At 41.2% G+C, this 17,477-nt stretch overlaps 1 protein-coding gene across 5 annotated transcripts in view; it reads left to right on the forward strand.

Moving 5' to 3' along the window:
* Positions 1–2,981: 2,981 nt before the first annotated feature.
* SYTL5 (synaptotagmin like 5) overlaps positions 2,982–17,477 on the forward strand; it is a 91,103-nt gene continuing 76,607 nt past the window's right edge. For 3 of the 5 annotated variants that reach the window (XM_052794857.1, XM_052794860.1, XM_052794861.1), the window contains exons 1-2: positions 3,409–3,469; positions 5,219–5,274. The gene's annotated coding sequence lies outside the window, so the exon portion shown is untranslated. Of the gene's footprint in view, positions 3,083–3,408; positions 3,470–5,218; positions 5,275–17,477 lie in introns of those variants that run through there. The other 2 variants (XM_052794859.1, XM_052794858.1) reach the window with 2 other exon arrangements.

Below are 17,477 nucleotides of genomic sequence, written 5' to 3' on the forward strand. Positions count from 1 at the left end.
AGAAGCACTTCAGTATCACAAGCCACATTAAAATTTGAACAGGGAGCCTTTTTACAGAAATGCCAAAAAGTTCTTCATTTAAAATGCAGAACATACAAGATCTCAAACCACTGAAAAAAATACGCAGAAACAGGACACTCGTATTGAAGTAGCTTCCATAACTTTCTGATCGATGGAAGGCATTGCTGAAGTCTCTGGCGTTTTTTATGAAGACCTCCACCAAGCAACAGCTCAAAACCTTGAGCAATAGGAGTTAGTAAAAAGCACAATCCTCTCTCTTCATTAAGGCTGCAATTATACTTTTGGAAAATAATCCAGGGAGTGCTCAGCTGGACGATGAGAACTTGCATATCTCGGCTTCCTTGGCAAAGCTTTCTTTTAAAATTTTGTTCTCAAATTCTGCTCCTAGCACCTGTGTTATTTAGGAGTGAAATGTAAATAGTTATCCCACAGCAGCTCTCGCTGTTAACAGCTACGGGTGTTTATTAAAAAAATCTCATTTCTATTTCACGCCACGTGATTTCTTACACAAAACCTTTTGGTTTAGCAAATTGCATCAATAGCCTAGTTTTCTGTATTTACTGATAGATTAGATTAAGGTGAGGAGAAATAAAAGCTTGCAGAGCACTCTCTAATGCTACCTGAAATGAAAGCAAACTAGGTGTTGTTCATTAACGTTATTGAACTTAGCTCTGTCTAATTTGTGCGAATTCTTCACGTTTGGAAAGATGTTGTGGCTGTATGAACCAGGATATCAATAAATGTCTAAGTTCCTTGATTTCTGATGCATGGAGTTAGCGGTTGCATATCCAAAGTAGAAAACCGACTGGAAAACCGCTGTCCCAGAGGACAAGAGAGTTGCCATAGCACTCTGGAAAAGGGCCATGAGTACTACGAGTCATTCCTAATAAAGCTACAGCCTGGAACTGTACTGGGGTAATTCTTTACAGTGATGCAAATGTTACTGATGGAGATTGAAGCCACCAAAGAAATAACAGCAAGAATACTTTACCTTTCTTCTAAACAGGCCACAGATTTCTGTAATCCTGATTTATAAAGCCCTCGGTTCACGTGGTCTGTTATGGATCACAAAGGGCACTTAATAAATATGGATTGGTATGGGGCAGTGCTACTAAAATAATATGGGGTCTCCAGTCTCTAAGAGTGGCTGCTTTCTGTTCCAAGAGAAGCACAAAAGGTCTGTGATGTTTCTCAGAAATTCACCTCGTAGTTGGGTATCCTGGGTGGTAACACTCTGTCTGAGCTCTCAGGCTGCCGTGCAGGCGGACATTAGCCCTTCCTTTTGCCAGCCCCCCAACAACATTTGTGAGATGAAACTGTAAAAACCCACATAAATCTGAAGCTGTTGTTTTAATACTTAAAATTAAACCAGGCATTACAGAATATATTCACCTGTGCATCTTTTTTGATAAGGATTCACACTGTCATAGAGACCAATGTGTTATTCTGGTAATTACAGACAAATGAGGTACCTGAGCATTTAATTTAGAGCAGATCCCTTCAGTAGCTTTTCCTGAACAAATTGAAGAATGATGTTGTGAATATAACATGTAGAAAACTCAAACTAGCCTTCAAAGAAGTTGTATTTATAAACTAACCAAGTAAAAATTCTACCTCCTAAATATAAACTTCCCAACATACGCATCACTTAGAATAATACAAGCACTGTAGTTTCTTAAAAACACAATGCTAGGAGTTTGAAGGTAACAAGTAATGTGACGTTGCTACTGTGTATAAACTGCAATTTTTTATGCAAAAATTTTACGTGTGAAAACCAAGCAGGAGATTTTGGTTGCATGCCCTGGAATTTGTTGAAAGTGACAAAATCAGATCAGTTCTAAAGTCAGTTACAGCTATGAAAAAGAAAAGCTCGTAAGTATTTTCATGTGGCCTACCTCTGTTTACTGCACCAGTTTCAAAACCATATTTTAACATGTTAGGAAATACACGTAAGCGCTAAATTAGTTTCTTTATCTTTCTTATGTGCCTGCTGAGTGAGCTCTTCAGGTGCCTGAGGATGCCTGTGAGGGTGAATGAATCATTCGATTCATCTGGATGAATCAAGACGCTGTTTTGCTTGGTTACTTTTGAAATTTGGGATGTCTTCCAATCCCTGTAGCCGTTTGATAAATCTAGCTCACTTGAAGCATTAAAAGCGATGGTCATGAATCTTGAAGAACTATTGTAGATGGCCGTAGGGAGGACAGCTACGGCAAGTGCCTTTTTTTTATACGCTTCAATACTGTTTTGCCGTTTGGACGCGCACAGAACGGACACAGCTCCTATTTACTAAATGGCTGAAACCCCATAAAACTGTGAAGTAATACCCTTTCCCCCCCCGCCTCCCTTTTCCAAGCCCATTCTGAGAAACCCCCGACTCGCCTCCCGAGCAACGAACGCCCCGCGGAAACCCGGGCCATGACCCCAACGGGGAGCGCTGCGCTCCCGCCCGCCGCCTGCGCGTCCTTCCCCCGCTCCCACCGGCCGGGGACACCTCCCGGCTGTCACCCCGCGGAGCGGAGGCCCCCACCCCGCTCTGTTCGCCAAGGGGGAGCGGGAGGAGAAAGGGAGAGAACGGGACGGCCCCGGCCCGGCCCCTTCCCGCCGGCGAGAGGCGCTGCGGGGCGGCGGCCGGCACGGCACGGCACGGCACGGCGCTGCCGGGGAGGTACGGGGCCGGGGGCCGGCCGGGGGTCGGTGGAGGCGGCTCCGTTCTCGGTGGCGAGCCACCCCCGGGTGGCTCCCAGCCCTCCCCGAGCGGAGCGGGAGCCCTGGGCTGCGGGGAGGGGAAGGGGCAGCGGCGAGGCTGGCTGCCGCAGGGCTGGTACCTGCGGGAGTCGGTGCCAGCCTGTGCCCGTACCCCGGGTCGGGGGGTGTAAGGGGGGGTAGGGGGGTTTAAGGGGGGGGGTCTGCGCTCCCTGCCTGAGCCGGGAGCTGAGCCCCGCGGCGGCGGGAGCGGGACTTCACCTCCCGGCTCCACCGAGCTGCGGAGTTGCCATCGGCAGCCTCGGCGGGGATGCTGCTGCTTCTGTGTATTTTCCTTCTCCTGCCGAGGTTCCTGGTAAGTCCCTCTTTCTTAACAGCAACTATTTGGTTTTGGGGTTTGGGGTTTTTGGTTTTTTTGTTGTTGTTGTTTTTTTTTTTTCTTGTTGTTTTGGGGTTTATCCCCCCGAGAGAAGGACTAGGATGGAGCCTGCGGCGCCGTCCCGGTGGAGCGGGGGCTGCACCAGCCCGGCTCCCCCCGCGGGGAGAGCGGGGGCTTCTGGCGCTAATAACCTGGCGGGAGGTACCCGCGTGGTTGGGTGGGGTTTTATTTTATTTTATTTTTTTTTTGAATGCTTTCTACCATACGTGACCGTGAAAATCGAAGGTGGCGGATCTTGCCCGTCGGTCGGTGGAAGGGGTGATAAGGAACGGGAGCTTGTTTGTCCTCTTCGTCACTGAGCAGGTGAGTGGCTCTGTGGCCCTCAGGTGAAGATCTGCTCTCAGTTGTGTGCTACCTAAAGTTTTCTTCCAGGTTTTTTTCTTTGAAAAATATAGTCTACTTACTACACTTACATTTTATGATATGACTGTACGAAGAAAGGAGTAAGTGATGGAGACTGAGAACCACTTACATAAAGTAGCTTGGGTTACTTTGTAGTTACTGAGTGCAGGTAGCCAGTACACCTTCCAGTATACCCAGTGTAGAGTCATACTACAAGGAACAGTGAGTTAGGGGATTCCGTGTCCCAGAGTTAGCGATTTTTGGAAAAAGTTGGCACAGGTTGATGAGCAGTCAGCCAGGGAGTAGCCCTCTAATGTGAGAAGTTAGAGGAGCAGGTGGGAAAATTATGTGTGAGGTGCACAGGTGTTACTGTTTTGCTGTACACACTTCAGGTGAGAGATTTGTGTGCAAGGTGCAGCCCGCTGCAGTATATAAAACGTTTAAAAGCCCCCTTGCTGTAAAGCTACTCAGAGCATATGTTGTCTTGAGTGGATCCAAAAGAAAGAAAAAAGTGATTGGATCACTGCCTAGAAATGTCAAGGTGAAGTATGGGCCCTTTACTGAAGAGAGAAAAGGTTTAGCAACATCCAGTGTTGGAAATTTGAAGTTGGACATCCTGCAGCTAGACACGGTGCAGTTTTTTAAAATAACCGCACTCATTAGACTAATAAGTTCTTAAAGTTTTTCCTTATTAAAAAACTTTAAACCAAGGATGTTTTTTCTAAAGGCAGGTCTGTTTTTAACAGGACTTAGTATGGGGAAATCTTATGGGCTATCTGTAGGGGAGGCTGGAACAGGTGATCCTAATGAACTCATTACCTCTATTAGGCATATAATCAGGAAAGCTGTGTCATCTCTGAGAGCACATCCTCTATATACTCTCTCTTTCCTTTGCTTCCCCCCAAGTTTTTTTGATGTAAAAGGGCTTGATAATATCAGTGGCTAGCCTTTGGCTACGTGCTTTTCTGTGTATTGCTAATATAAATTATGCCCCAAATGCAATTACAAGGGTCTCTGCGCTTCTGTTTTGCATCTAAGCGATTATAGTGAAGATCTGGAAGGTGAGAGTTGCTGTTCATAGATCTGAGTAAGGTTTGAGGAATGTGGTTTGTAAGGCTGGAGGTGTGGGTATGATTTCCAGACGATATCAGCACGTTTAAACATTTGAAGTGATTTTCATGTGTTAATGTTTCTAAGCTGTCTTCAGCACTATGTTTACCCCTAGAAAATACTTACTAGCATGTTTTGACTTTTATAGATTTCATGGTAGTTGAAATCTTATGTTCTTTTGGGATGGAGAAATGCTTATTTAACCGAAATTCCATGTGAATTTGGGGTTGTAGCTGTATTTTTTAAAGTGGAAAAACAGTAGGTATGAAGGATCTTACTAAACAATTTTCAGGGTGATGTTGCAGTCATCTAGTCGTTTGCCTATCTACAAAACATGTTCTTATTGCATAACGTGCTCTCCTCTAAATCTCCTTATCAAAAGAGACGAATTTCATAGCTGATGATTAACTGCTGTCTATTAGTGAGACATTTGGTCTTGTGGGGTGGGAGGGAGGAAGGGAATCCATTTGATAGAGCGACGGCTGAAGACAGCTGCAGTGCAGGATTGCTCAGTGACCGAGCCCTTTGTTTCCCAGTTCTTTATTGCTATTGCCTTGCCTATGTTTACTCTGCCTTCTAATCAAACTTCCTTCATGCCAGGGATGAGCGTGCTGGTGTGCTGTCCCAGAGCCTGGAAACTTAGGAAAGCAAAATAGGTAAGAACAGCTGGAAGAGTAGACCTTGAAGAACAGCGTGGGTTTGACTCCAAGGGCAGTAGGTAGGAGGTGGATTTGTGGTAGGCACGGGAAGCTGATATTGCATATTTCTGTTGGGATCTTTAGAGCAGTTTTTCTCATCTAGTTACACAGAAGGACCATATAAACATATACAGACAATGTATGCCAAGGAACATAACGTATACATACAATATATGCCAATGAAGCCTTCTGCCTTCTTCCTGTTCCAAACAGCCTGGCTCTGCTGTAAAAAAAGGTCTTTTTAAGCTTGTATCTTAGTCTGTCCTGGGTGTGACCGAGTGGCCCTGTTCTGTGTGGCTTTCCATATGCTGAGGCACAGCTTCAGAGCAGAATCAATTGCTCAGGAACTGAATTTGTCCATTTTTTTTTATCTTTACCTCAGCCTGCACTGATATTTCTTCATAATTCAATTACTCTGATCTGTACCTTTTTATTTTCACTGTAACTTTTCCCTGGGTATGCTTTTTGTATTGCTTAGAAACATAAATGGATATCAGAAATAAAACAAAATTCCATTGTGGTTTGTACCATACTCCACAAATGAGTATTAACAGGTGTCTCCTTAGATGAGCATTTAATTTATTTATTTATTTTGAAGAGAGTTGCTCTGCATCTTCACTTCAATGCATCTCTGGAATATTTACATTATCTTGGGCATCCCTCGCTGTTGACGTATACATTCTCTTTTCAGTTGCTCTGTCTTGGTTCCAGATGAAATTGTCACAGCTTTTTTTGTGAGAGATTACCTTTCACCACAGCCATTTCACGTGAGGAAGACTGTGCTTTGAGGAGTGATTGCATTATGTATCGGGATAACTTGTGATCTGAATGCAGCTGAACTTATTAGTGTCTCTCCCCTGGGACAGGAGTAACTTTTGGGTTAGACTAATACCTTTCACCTGTACAGCCTTGCAAAGCGTGGAAGTAGCAGTGTATTGGCAGGTGGGAGGAAAACATGTTGGCAGCATGAATGTCTCGAAGTTTTTATGTGATGTATTACAGGGATGGGGACAATGCAGGGATTGTATACAGCACCAATGCGTTTCCAGGGGTTGAACGGGAGAGCGGAGCTTGAAAGAAATGGGTTTTTTTATGTATGGTACAGAGCTTGCAGGGTATTATCTGAATACCATGGAAGCAAATGTTCACGACCACGGGAACATTGTTTCCAAGGATTCTGCTATTAGACAGATTTCTGGGAGAAAGTACTGTTTGCAAGCAAGCCTTTTGTCATTTGGTGATGGTATTTTTCATTTGCAGTTACTACATGGCACAGTTGATGGCTTTTTAAACAACTGTATATGAGTTGAATCTGAGCCTGTCCCCTTACTTCTGGGGGCACTGCAGAACTGTAGAAAAGGTCAGACTTAGGAAGAGATGTACTTAATATCGCTTCTAAAACCTCATTCCTTTTCCTGAATCTTTGCACAAAATCCCTAGTGCCTGATGGGTTGGGGAAGAGAAAAATGGAGGAAATAAGGAACTGAATTCCCATTCTCGCAATATTAAACCTGCTTAAGATAATAAATAGGCTAATGATGTCAAGGATGCCAGGCCCTTATACACATGCGTGACTTCAGAAAGCTAAGAGAAGTGTAAGTCATGCATTTGGTTAAATAAAGATCTGGTGTAGCAATTACTATCCATTCACTGTAGGCATTAGTGCAGCAATAGTACTGAGTTACGGAGTGCGTTAACATGGACAGGTGAGAACATGAGATTTGTATTGGGAATGGGGAGTCTTCATCTTGTGTAAAGTAATCCAGAAGACTGGAATATGATGAAAGTGAGTATTCTTGAAACCCGTAGGTTCAAAACATATTTGGGTTTTACATTGGAGATTAATAGCAAAAAATTGCAACATGGCTGTCTGCAGTGATACGTTGCATCGCAGAAGGCACTTTTTCTAACAGCTTTTTCTATACTAGCTGCTGTTTCTGTAACATTTTTCACAGTTGCCAACTATTAAAACAGCTTCTTGGACTTTTGTCGTGCTCTGGAGTTAAAGTACAAGTACATACTTCTCTCCAGGAGTATTTCTACCCCTTTGGTCTATAGATGTATTTTAAGTAGACTAAGATGATATAGTAGTGAAAAGGTCTATTAACTGTTGGCATCTGTATCTAGATTAGAGCCCTCTCCATTATTATTACCAGTGTTAAATTTTAGAGGGGAAAAAATAACGAAGCTGTAGCTAAGTTTTCAGTGGGACTGTTGTTTTTAACCCTGTCTAGTTTTGAAACCCTCGCTGTCAGAACAATATGGACAAGTGGGATGCAGTCAGGAGAAAAACAATTGTTAATGCACTGGAGAATAATGATTTATTAGGTAAGACAGAAGACTGATAAGGGAGAAGGCTATACCTCTTTGGTATTTTCTGTTTCTGCTGTGAAATGATTACGGCAGCAAAGAAGGGTGGAGAAGTATGAGTAACCTTTGCAAATACAAGTGTCATCTGGCTGGCGCTGGGGTGAGTAAGGAGTGCCCTGAAAGACCAGGGTGTGAGGAATTCTGCGTGCCATGGTGCTGCTGGTGTATTTGTAAACCCTGTGCTTTCGTTAGTATACATTTGTCTGGCTTTGGCTTTTCTAAGTGCAGAACCTGAATGGAGGCTGTTTAGGCAAATTTAACTGCGCATTCTCCCAGTATTTGGGCTGTCAGCATTTCATATGAGAAATAATATTCCTTTGGATTTCCTGTTTTTCCTGAATGTCTTTAGGCAGGGGTTTGTTTTGGTTATGATTGTGAGAATCTTTAAGGGAATTGTTTAAACAGTATCATCCGTGATAAGGTACAAGTCCCTCTTGATCAAACCTTTTCTTAAGTTTTGTTTGGTTTTTTTTTAATGAGACAATCTCTGATTTGGCAGGAATTTCCAGTTTGCGCTGAAATCACTTTAAACCACGACCTTGCTGATGACATTTCATTTCTGTTGTGGAAGGGAGCAGAAACATGTCAAAATGATCTGTGGGACATGAGTTTTGAAAGTGCACCTTCTCAATTAAGTGTTTAAATAAATAATGTGATATCGTTTATGATATTGTTTATATCTGAATTGCAATTATGAGCTCACTTCTGATTAATTTTGTGCAAACGTTTTAATGGTAGTTTGCCACACCATGTTTCCAAATATGAAAAATATGAAAAGACTGTGTTTGGAAGTAAAAGCAAGTAAGCATTCAGCTTTAGGCTTGATGGAAGACATGAACCATTGATACTTCCAAAAGCCTCCTCACTAATTTAGTGAGGATAATGCTGATGATTGCTACAGGTGTTTCTACTGTTACTTTTCAGAGTAAAGTTGGGTTTTGAGGAAAACAAGGGAAAAGAAATGTTGTGAAGGATTTGCGTTTGTTGTCCATGTCCTTCAGCTTCCCATGAGATTGTAGATGGTTTTAATTGACAGTCTACGATCACCGTTGTAGATGGTCATCTGCAGTGGCCTGGACAATGCCTGACCGTTGTCCAGGCACAGTCCTGGACAGAATCCTGCTTCTGCTTGGAACAGTGTTCCAGTAACGGTGTGTCTGTTGTGTGAGGAAACTCAGTTGCAATCTACCTCCCTGCATGAATCAGGGATGCGAAACATCCAGTAGTAAAACTTGTACATCAGTCACAAGGTACTGTTTTTAAGTTCATTGCTTTTCAGAACAGAGTTAAGCCTTGGGCATGTTTAGAAATACTCTACATACTTGGTGCTTTTATGCTTAAGAGTAAGACCTCGGCTTCAAAGATAGTGCTGTAGAATAATTTTCCAAACAGTTTGCCACCTTCTGAGGATTGCTCTTTCTCTCCCAGACTCAAGATTGAAGGACTTGCTCCTGGGTAAAAGCAAAAAAAAGAGCTGTGGGCTTTCTTTTGTCTTGTTTTAGAAGCCTTTGCCTTCTACTGCTTTACTGAAATGACCTGGCTGAAAGTTCTCCTTCTGAACAAGTTCAGTCTGTCTTCTGGCCTGTTCCCGTGCCTGCTTCTATCATGAAGATTCTGGCTTTCATTCATTGAACCTCATTCACATGTTGGCTTCTGATGAGATTGATCTGAGTCAGTGTTGTTACTCGAGATACGATTAATTTCATTAACTTAATTTTAAATGTACTGCGGATCAATTCAGAGACTTGCTATGTCTGTAGCACGCCACCTTAAAATGTATAGCAGTATCACAAATGATGTTTTATTAGCCTGACCTCCCCTTGATTGAAAAAGTAATGTTAGAAAAGCAATAACTGTTTCTTAACCTTAAATCTGGGCAACATCATTAATTTGATACTGAAAACATAGCCATGAGACAACATAGCATGGATTGCAAGTTTGTTTGGGGTGTGTTTGTGTTAATTTGTATCGCTAGCACACAAACAGCTGATCTCAAATTTGAAAACCTCATGAATTAAAAAAAGGAGAGAACTTTAATTGCACAAGCTGTTTATGGTGGAATAGTTTAAGTACTGTGTGTAGTACGTGGGGTTTTTTTGATTGCCCTATGCTCAAAAGCTAGAAGTAAAGTCTCGTTTGACACTCTTGTCTTTTGACTTGATACAATCCTTCTGATTTTGCTTGGAAGTAAATTGCACCTGATGTATAAACTTGCACTTTTTTGAAACTGCCTTTATTTTTTACATTCTCAAAAATGCTCCTTTTGACCTTCTGGCTCTTGTTAATGGTGAGGGAATGAGACCAGGTTGAAGTTTTTCACCGTGACATTTGAGGAGCAGAGGAATGGCAAGAGGGACAGAATAACGTATCACCACGTGGCAGCCTCACGTAGCTGGGGATGTGACTTTCTTTTTGTCCTTTGAATTCCCTATTAAAAAAAAAAAAACAAACGGTAACAAGGCAGGGATCACTAAATGGAGCAGTGCTGCTTGTCTTACTGTCGTCACTGGTTTTACAGTGGAGGTACTTCTCATGTAAGTGCAAGCTGAAGCCAGAGGAAAAACAACAGAGTGGTTTTCCTCTTTTGGCTTCAGAGTGCTCTGTCCCTCCTGTTGTCTCCTTGCATCAGGTGAAGATGCAGTGATGGTGGGCAGAGAACACGCTGGGGTCTACTGCATGCTGCCAGGTGGATGAATCTCACCACTTTGACTTCAGAGGGAGCAGAGCACAAGCATGAAATGAGTCAAGACAATAAAAGACACTCAGAAGTTCAACACTAAGAGTTCAACTGTAGTCTGTATAGTATGAAAGCTGTAGTTTTATATGAGAAGAATGAATATGTATATGTTCATATACATAGAAAACTCTCAAGTTGATTCACAAACAGAATTTTTTGTTAGATAACTGTGTGAATGCCTTCAGACAGTTAAGCTTGAGGACAGCAATGAAGTAATGCTCAGTTATTGGTGCATAAATTATGTGAGAGAAGGCTGAAAGCTTTCTTTGCATTACTGCAAATATTCTTGAGCCTTGCTGTCAATGTAAGGTCCCCCATTGTGATCTTTCCACTTAATTTTTTTTGTTTTGGGGAAGAAAATCAAAAGACCTGTAAATCATAAAGGATAATATACACAGCAAGATATTCTTCTTTCAGTATCGTAAGCAGATATTTGAACAACGTTTTGGGAAGGAAAGCACTACAAATACATATATGAGGTCTTAAAAGTGTGTTATGTTTGGGTTCCTGAGGATAAATAATTCTGGCATCCTTTTATGGCATCATGAGGTGTTTTCTTTTACTGTAATGCTAACGCGCATACCTAAATAGCAGTTTTTAGGCAAAAGAGTAGCAGCAGAAGGATTATGCAATATCATGTCTCAAGGGGCAGGAGGGAATAAGCAGGAGGCCAGTGACAATTAACAGTCTGTGTTTTGTGGTTTAGAAAGAGTTTCTTTTTGCCTCCCAGTGGGTTTCTCTGTTTAGTTTTGAAGGACCTAGTATACCTAAGTAGTTTGTGGTTTGTTTTAAAAGCTACATAGCTTAGACAGAAACTTGCTCTTTTGAAAGAATATCTTAAAATAGTGGTGGAAAATACCTCTAATATTAAAGTGTACTCCCTGTGGTATGATATTGTTTGTTTACTGGTGAATATGGGTAGTGCAAAAAGAAAATGGGCTGAGTGCATGGCTCCCTAAAAGTAAGGAGAATCTTTCAGTTAGTCAGAGTCGGCATTCAAGCAGATGTTTCTGTATTAGCCAGATGCCACTTTTGTATTACAAAGTTTCTGCATCCTTAAATTAAGGGACAGTGACCATATTCCCTACATTGACTATTAATACATTACAACTTTTCTGTTATTACTTAAGGAATCCCACAGTGTTAACCCACCTGATTTATTATTGCTGCACCTCTGGTTAATACCTGCTGGAGTTTGAGGATGTTGATTCATAAATACACAGCATATACAGCATAATTTTTGCTTTCTGCCTGTGGGTTTTGTTGCACTGCAATAGTATGATCTTCAGTAATAGAGGCTGACTTCTCCAACTGTGTTTTGAAACCCTATCGTATACAGAAACGGAAATGGAAGATCAGCATGAGACAATGTATTGAAAGAGTTGAGCAGTAATGATCATGACAGTATTGTAACAAAATGCTATGTGGTACTTGAGATGTCCGGGATTCTCTAGAAATAAACAGAAATTTTACCAATTATGCTTTTTGGTGGACTTTGGCTGAAAAAGCATCCAGTGATTCTAGCAGAGGAAGAGTGTGCTTTAATGTGCTCAGGTACTGTGCTGGTTTATTGCAACTCCCTGGCTACCTAAGACCTTTTTTTTTTTTTTTTTTTCTCTAACAGTTGTAACAAAATGTTGTATTAAAGTGTTGAGTTTGAGGAAAACTAAGAATGGAGCTGAACCAAACTGAACCCAAGTGAAGAATCTAATGACAATTCTTTTTCCTTCAAGAGCCATATCAGTTTATATGACCAGAGGAGCTGGATCCCTGTGTTTAAAGCAGTTTAAACTGGGCTCTTTGTTCTCATGAAGAATTCTGCCTGGCACAATGGATGGGGGGGAGTCCTTCCAGACACAGATTCAAATGGTTAATTCCCTCACACACAAGGACACTTACTCATATATGCACACCCCTGCACATCTGGAAATGTGCTGGAGGCTGGTAGCAGAACAGGAGGCTGGTAGTTCTCAATCTTCTATGAAAACTCAAATTATGTGAAATTGAGATACGTGCATGTTCAAGGGGGCAGATTTTAATGACAAGCTTGAAAATCAAAGTAGGCTTTCCAAAGTTTGTGGTAGTTCTGGGTTGGAACAAAATCTATACTGAAACCCATTAAAAATGGGTTTTATTCTAGGGTGGGTTTGAACAGAATGATTGTTTCAGTCATGATGACTGCAACCCAAAGAAAATAATTGCTTCAAGCTCTAGAAAAAACAGATAATTTTTCACAGCTCTAATTATTTCATCTTTAGAGTCCCTTTTCCAACTCCCAGTACGATAGTTCTTCACTCTTATATTCCAGTAGAGCACTAAGGACAAAGTGACTACCAAAATACTGTTACACCTTCCCCACACTAAAAGGCTGCAAGTATGTATGTGTCTGGTGACTTTGGGGGCTGGGGTGGGGGGAAGCTGTGACCCAAAAAAAAAAAAAAAAGCGACAGGTTACCCACTCACTGAAGGAGAGCAGTCAGCCAAGCTGGAAACAGCATAATAGTATTTAAGGCTTACAACCATTAACCATGTTACTTTGCAATGACATTTCATGACCTGTGCTAGTGCAGTTTTCCATGTTCTCTGGGAGCAAAGCATAAGAGCACTCACGTTAGGTCAGAAAAAAAGGTCTAGAGAGGTTGGCGTTTCTGACTACGAAAGAACAGAAAGAATGGGGCAAATACTGAATACCTTCATTTTCCTCCACACAATTCTCCATAACTCCTTAACTAAGTGGAATCAGTGCCCCTGTGCTTCCTCAATAAAGTTTGTATCTGGACTATTGCAATTAATAGACCTGATGGAAGTCTAAAAATCAAAGCAAGCTTTCTAAATTTTGTGAAACATCCTGAATGGAGTTGTTTCTGTATTGATACCCCAGGGTATTAGTCTTAGCTTTCAGTGCCTTGCTCTCTCAGTCTACCCATTTCATTAACTTTTAAACTATTTATAGTTCAGACAAGAAAGTCATCAAATGAATTATTTGTTTTGGTGTGTAGCGTTCCTTCTTTTTGCTAAGCAAATAGTGTCAGCTGCCCCAGAAACTTGAATTTCATTGCTTAAGGGATGAGACAGATGTTTATGGAAAAGTCTTGAAAGACCCTCCCTTCTGGTAAGGATGAGAATAGTTGGAATTGGTTGATTTGGATGTATTACAAATGGCATAACCAGCAATTCTTACAGATCGGGTTGTCCAGTATGTCTTGCACACAGGGTGTTTTTCATTTTGTCTGGGGTTGTGGGTTTTGTTTTGGGGTTTTTTTTTGTTTTTAGTTTTCCTTCTCATTCCCCCAAAATCGGCCCAAATTTGACCCTTGGACAATTTCTGTCTTCATGTATTTGGTAGCTCTAGCAAGTCTTTATCAAATTTGTATGAGCTACGCCTTCTTCCAGAAGCTTAAAATGTGGTTTTAACCAGATTAATTTTAACAGCATCTGCAGAAAGATATTACCTGATAGAAAATTCTCCCTATCCTGTTTATGTTTGAAGTCCCTGTTCTTCAACTTGTATATGAATTTGTGAAAATGGACCTATGACAAAGAAAGAGCAATGTGGTGGGGTTTTTTTCCTTGCTCTTTTTAGAAATTTTAGCTAAAATGTCCCCAAACCTCAACATGAGTACCATGGAAAACGTCATCTCTGATAGTTAACTTCACAAAGTTGTTAGGAAAATGACCTTTTATAATAGAAAAAAAAAGTTGGAGAGGCTTCCTGGCCCACCTATGTTATGTGCAAACCAAGAAGGAAGGGACCCTATTTGCCACAGAAAATAAATGGAGGACTTTCGCAATTTGACATAATGTGTGCATTTTGGTGAAATGTCTGGTATACCCATAATATCAGTGAGCCTCATGATCCTTGATGTATTTTTCCTTGAGATTACCTCTTGAGGCAAGAGAAGGGGTTCTCCCTGTGTAGGCTGGGAGCTGAAGTATAGAGAAGCTAAGAGATTTGCTGCAGTTTACACGTGGTGGAAATGGTTTCTTCTTAGTAGCAGTCTGCCTGTTCCTTTCGGAGGATTGTCGCTTTTCGTATTTTTACATGGCGATAGAGATTCTCATGAGCAGTGGTGAACTGATTATTTACATGACAATGTATTACAGAACAAAAGCGTTTAAGGAACTTCTCAAGAATTTTGTGGTTTTATAATAATTTACATGGAAATTACCTGTATAGATGGAACTTTTATTTTAGAAGTTTCTATAATAAATTACTGAGGGGACACAATCTGATTGAAGAGTTACAGCCAAATAATTTTAAACCTGCCTTACCTTTAAATGCCTTTAAATGAGTTGTCGTAAGCTTTGCCTGCTACTACAGGAGAAGAGAATATTTGAAAAGCTGATGAAAATTTCAGAGTGCTCAATACAAGCAAGATGTCAGAGAAGGTAAATTGATGGATGGATTTTGAGAATAGTTTCATGTAATGCTATACGTAAACGCATCTAAGATGAGTATTATGTATTCCCCAGGGTTCTGGTGAATTTGACAGTCTGACTCCTACTTACTCAATTCTGTGGCAGCATGGAAAATGAGTAATCTGAGTAATCTGTGTCTAGCAATTAAGTGGTCACTTAATCCTGATTTCTCATCTATTTCTCCAGGCTGGAGGGTATGTTCCAGTGTCTAAAGGCATTCAGATACTTCTGTTGCCTTTGTCTTCGCAATAGGTCGTGAGTAATCTTCTTGTCAGGTGGTTTGTAACAGCAGTAAGGCCTGCGCTCAATACATCTAGGATCAGTGGATTCATTTATTAAACCAATTTTAGTCCACACCTAGAGACCTGGAAATCTAACTGTGCCTCTCCTTTTGCCTTCGTGGGTAGGACTTCCCTGTTTGCAAACATATGCACGGTGTATAAACAATTCAGCTTTTTTTTTTTTTTTTTTATTTAAACACAATATTTTTCCATATCCTGGCTTACTCCCTTCACAAACAGTGAGGAGAACATCCCACAGGTGAGATCATCTCCCATCCAGCTCCTCAGTGATTAGCCAGAGGCAGCCTTGCCTTGATCTGCCTACAATCCCAGGGAGATGCTAGTCTGGCCCGCTGACGCAAATCACATTTTGCTCAGATGTGGGCAAGGTGTCCTTGGCTCAGGCCATCTCCAAACCTCTGCTTTCCCTTCTGATGTGTGGACTTGTGTCTGTTGTCATGTCCAAGAACACATACCTCTGCCTTGAGCCGTGGGATGGATGCTTCTTGTGCACATCAGGTCGTTTGGAAGGATTGGATCTGCACAAGGAAACTACACCTGGGATTGGGCTTCCTAGCGAGTTACGGCCAGGAGAGATGCGAAGTTGTGGTGCAGCACAATAGATTTTATCCTCCCCTATTATCTCATCTGCCAACTACGTTTTGTTCATGCAAGTTCACAAATTGGGGGAAAGTGCTTGCGTTGCTGTGAAGCAGACAGAACAATGAGGGGGCCTAAGATGGGAATTGAATGAATCTTATGGATGAGAGTTGACAGGTCTGCAGCTCTGGTGGTAAAATCCCCTCCAAAAAGGTTGCTGCTGTTGAGAAATGAGGTTATCGCTATAAAGAAGTAACTGGATTCCTTTTTGTGGGAATTCGTGTTGCACCTGCATTCAAGCTGTATGCAGAAAATGTGATTTTTCAGGTGACACTGGAACAATTGTGAGGGAGTAAGCCTCGCACAAGAGGCTTAACTGTGGCTTGGGTTTTCATGAACATGATGGAGTGCATCTTGGGATAGCTTTTTGTATCGATGCATGTGAAACTAAAAAATTGATTCCCTAAGGTTTTCTGTAGTCCCCATAACCCACTGCAGTAGTGGGACATTCAAATCCTATTGTAGCATGAAAAAAGTAAAAAAAAATATATCACCACCACTTTGTATGCACACCAGTCCTGTAAGTTTATTTATTTTGCAGCTGGTTGAACTTCAGTATCTTCATGCACTCAGTCTTTTGGTGTACTGCTAGCAACATTGAACTATATAGCAGAGAGACCATCCGCTCATTTTCCACAGATTAGTGATCATTACTGTAGTATAATTAAACTTTTAAGTGTATCTGTTTATTAGTTTCCTGAATCTTCTGCGTAACATAGCCAAAATATTTCAAAGTTAGTTTATCGTGTCTTGGTCATAAAATTCTATGATCTAAAGATTGATCCTTTTCATAGGAAAGTACATTTCAGCCTGCATCCCTTTTCTCTTCCCCTTGCTATGCACCAAAGAAAGTGCCCAAGCTCTAATTTCATTCGAGGAAAGCTTAAACTTTTGTTGTTGTTGTTTAATGGAGTGGTGTTCCCTGCTTGAACACCACATGTTTCCTTATGGCAGGAAACCTTACTGAGGATGTTATATGCAAACCGCTCTGCATCCTGTGGTCTCTCTGCGACTGTTTGAATTCATACTGTGTTTGACCTATGGACTGGCACAACTGCGCTGCGGAGTTGCGCGATCAAACAGGCTGCTAAACAATACTGAATTCAATTAAAAAGGTCTTCCATCTGCCATTCTGTATTGTTTTGAAATGGACCGTCCTTCCATTTTTAAGAGACTATTCAGTATTGCTACAGGTAGTTTATTTATAAATGTAAGAGGTGAAGGAGTGGAGGGAGGAAGGCTGTGAATCTAAATATGTTTGCTAAAAAATTACTTAGAGTTTCTAGGACTCATCATTTAAGAGGGGAAGGAACTGCCCTTTCTAAGGGTGATCTAATCTATTATTTCAGTAAAATCTTGCAGTTTTCTTAGTAATGGATTAAAGTACTAAAGATAACGTTGTCTTCAGATATTATTTTTAACAAGTATTTAACGCTGAATTACCCCTATGGAGAGAGTGCAGGTTGACAAAAGGGATCAGGCTAGCTTCTGTTGTTGTTGGGGTTGGTCTGTAGTTTTTTGGGTTAAGTTTGGAGCAGTTAAGAAGTAAAAGGTTCAATAATCTGTTACTAAGTACAATCCCCTCAGATTGGAGGAGAATATTTTAACCTTTTGATATGCTTTTAATAGCCTGAGGTGTGTTCTTTACGAGGCTATGCTTTTTGTTCAGTAGATCATGTGTGACGAAGACAAAG

The sequence above is a fragment of the Harpia harpyja genome, chromosome 8, assembly GCF_026419915.1.
Source record: "Harpia harpyja isolate bHarHar1 chromosome 8, bHarHar1 primary haplotype, whole genome shotgun sequence".
Lineage (NCBI taxonomy): Eukaryota > Metazoa > Chordata > Aves > Accipitriformes > Accipitridae > Harpia > Harpia harpyja.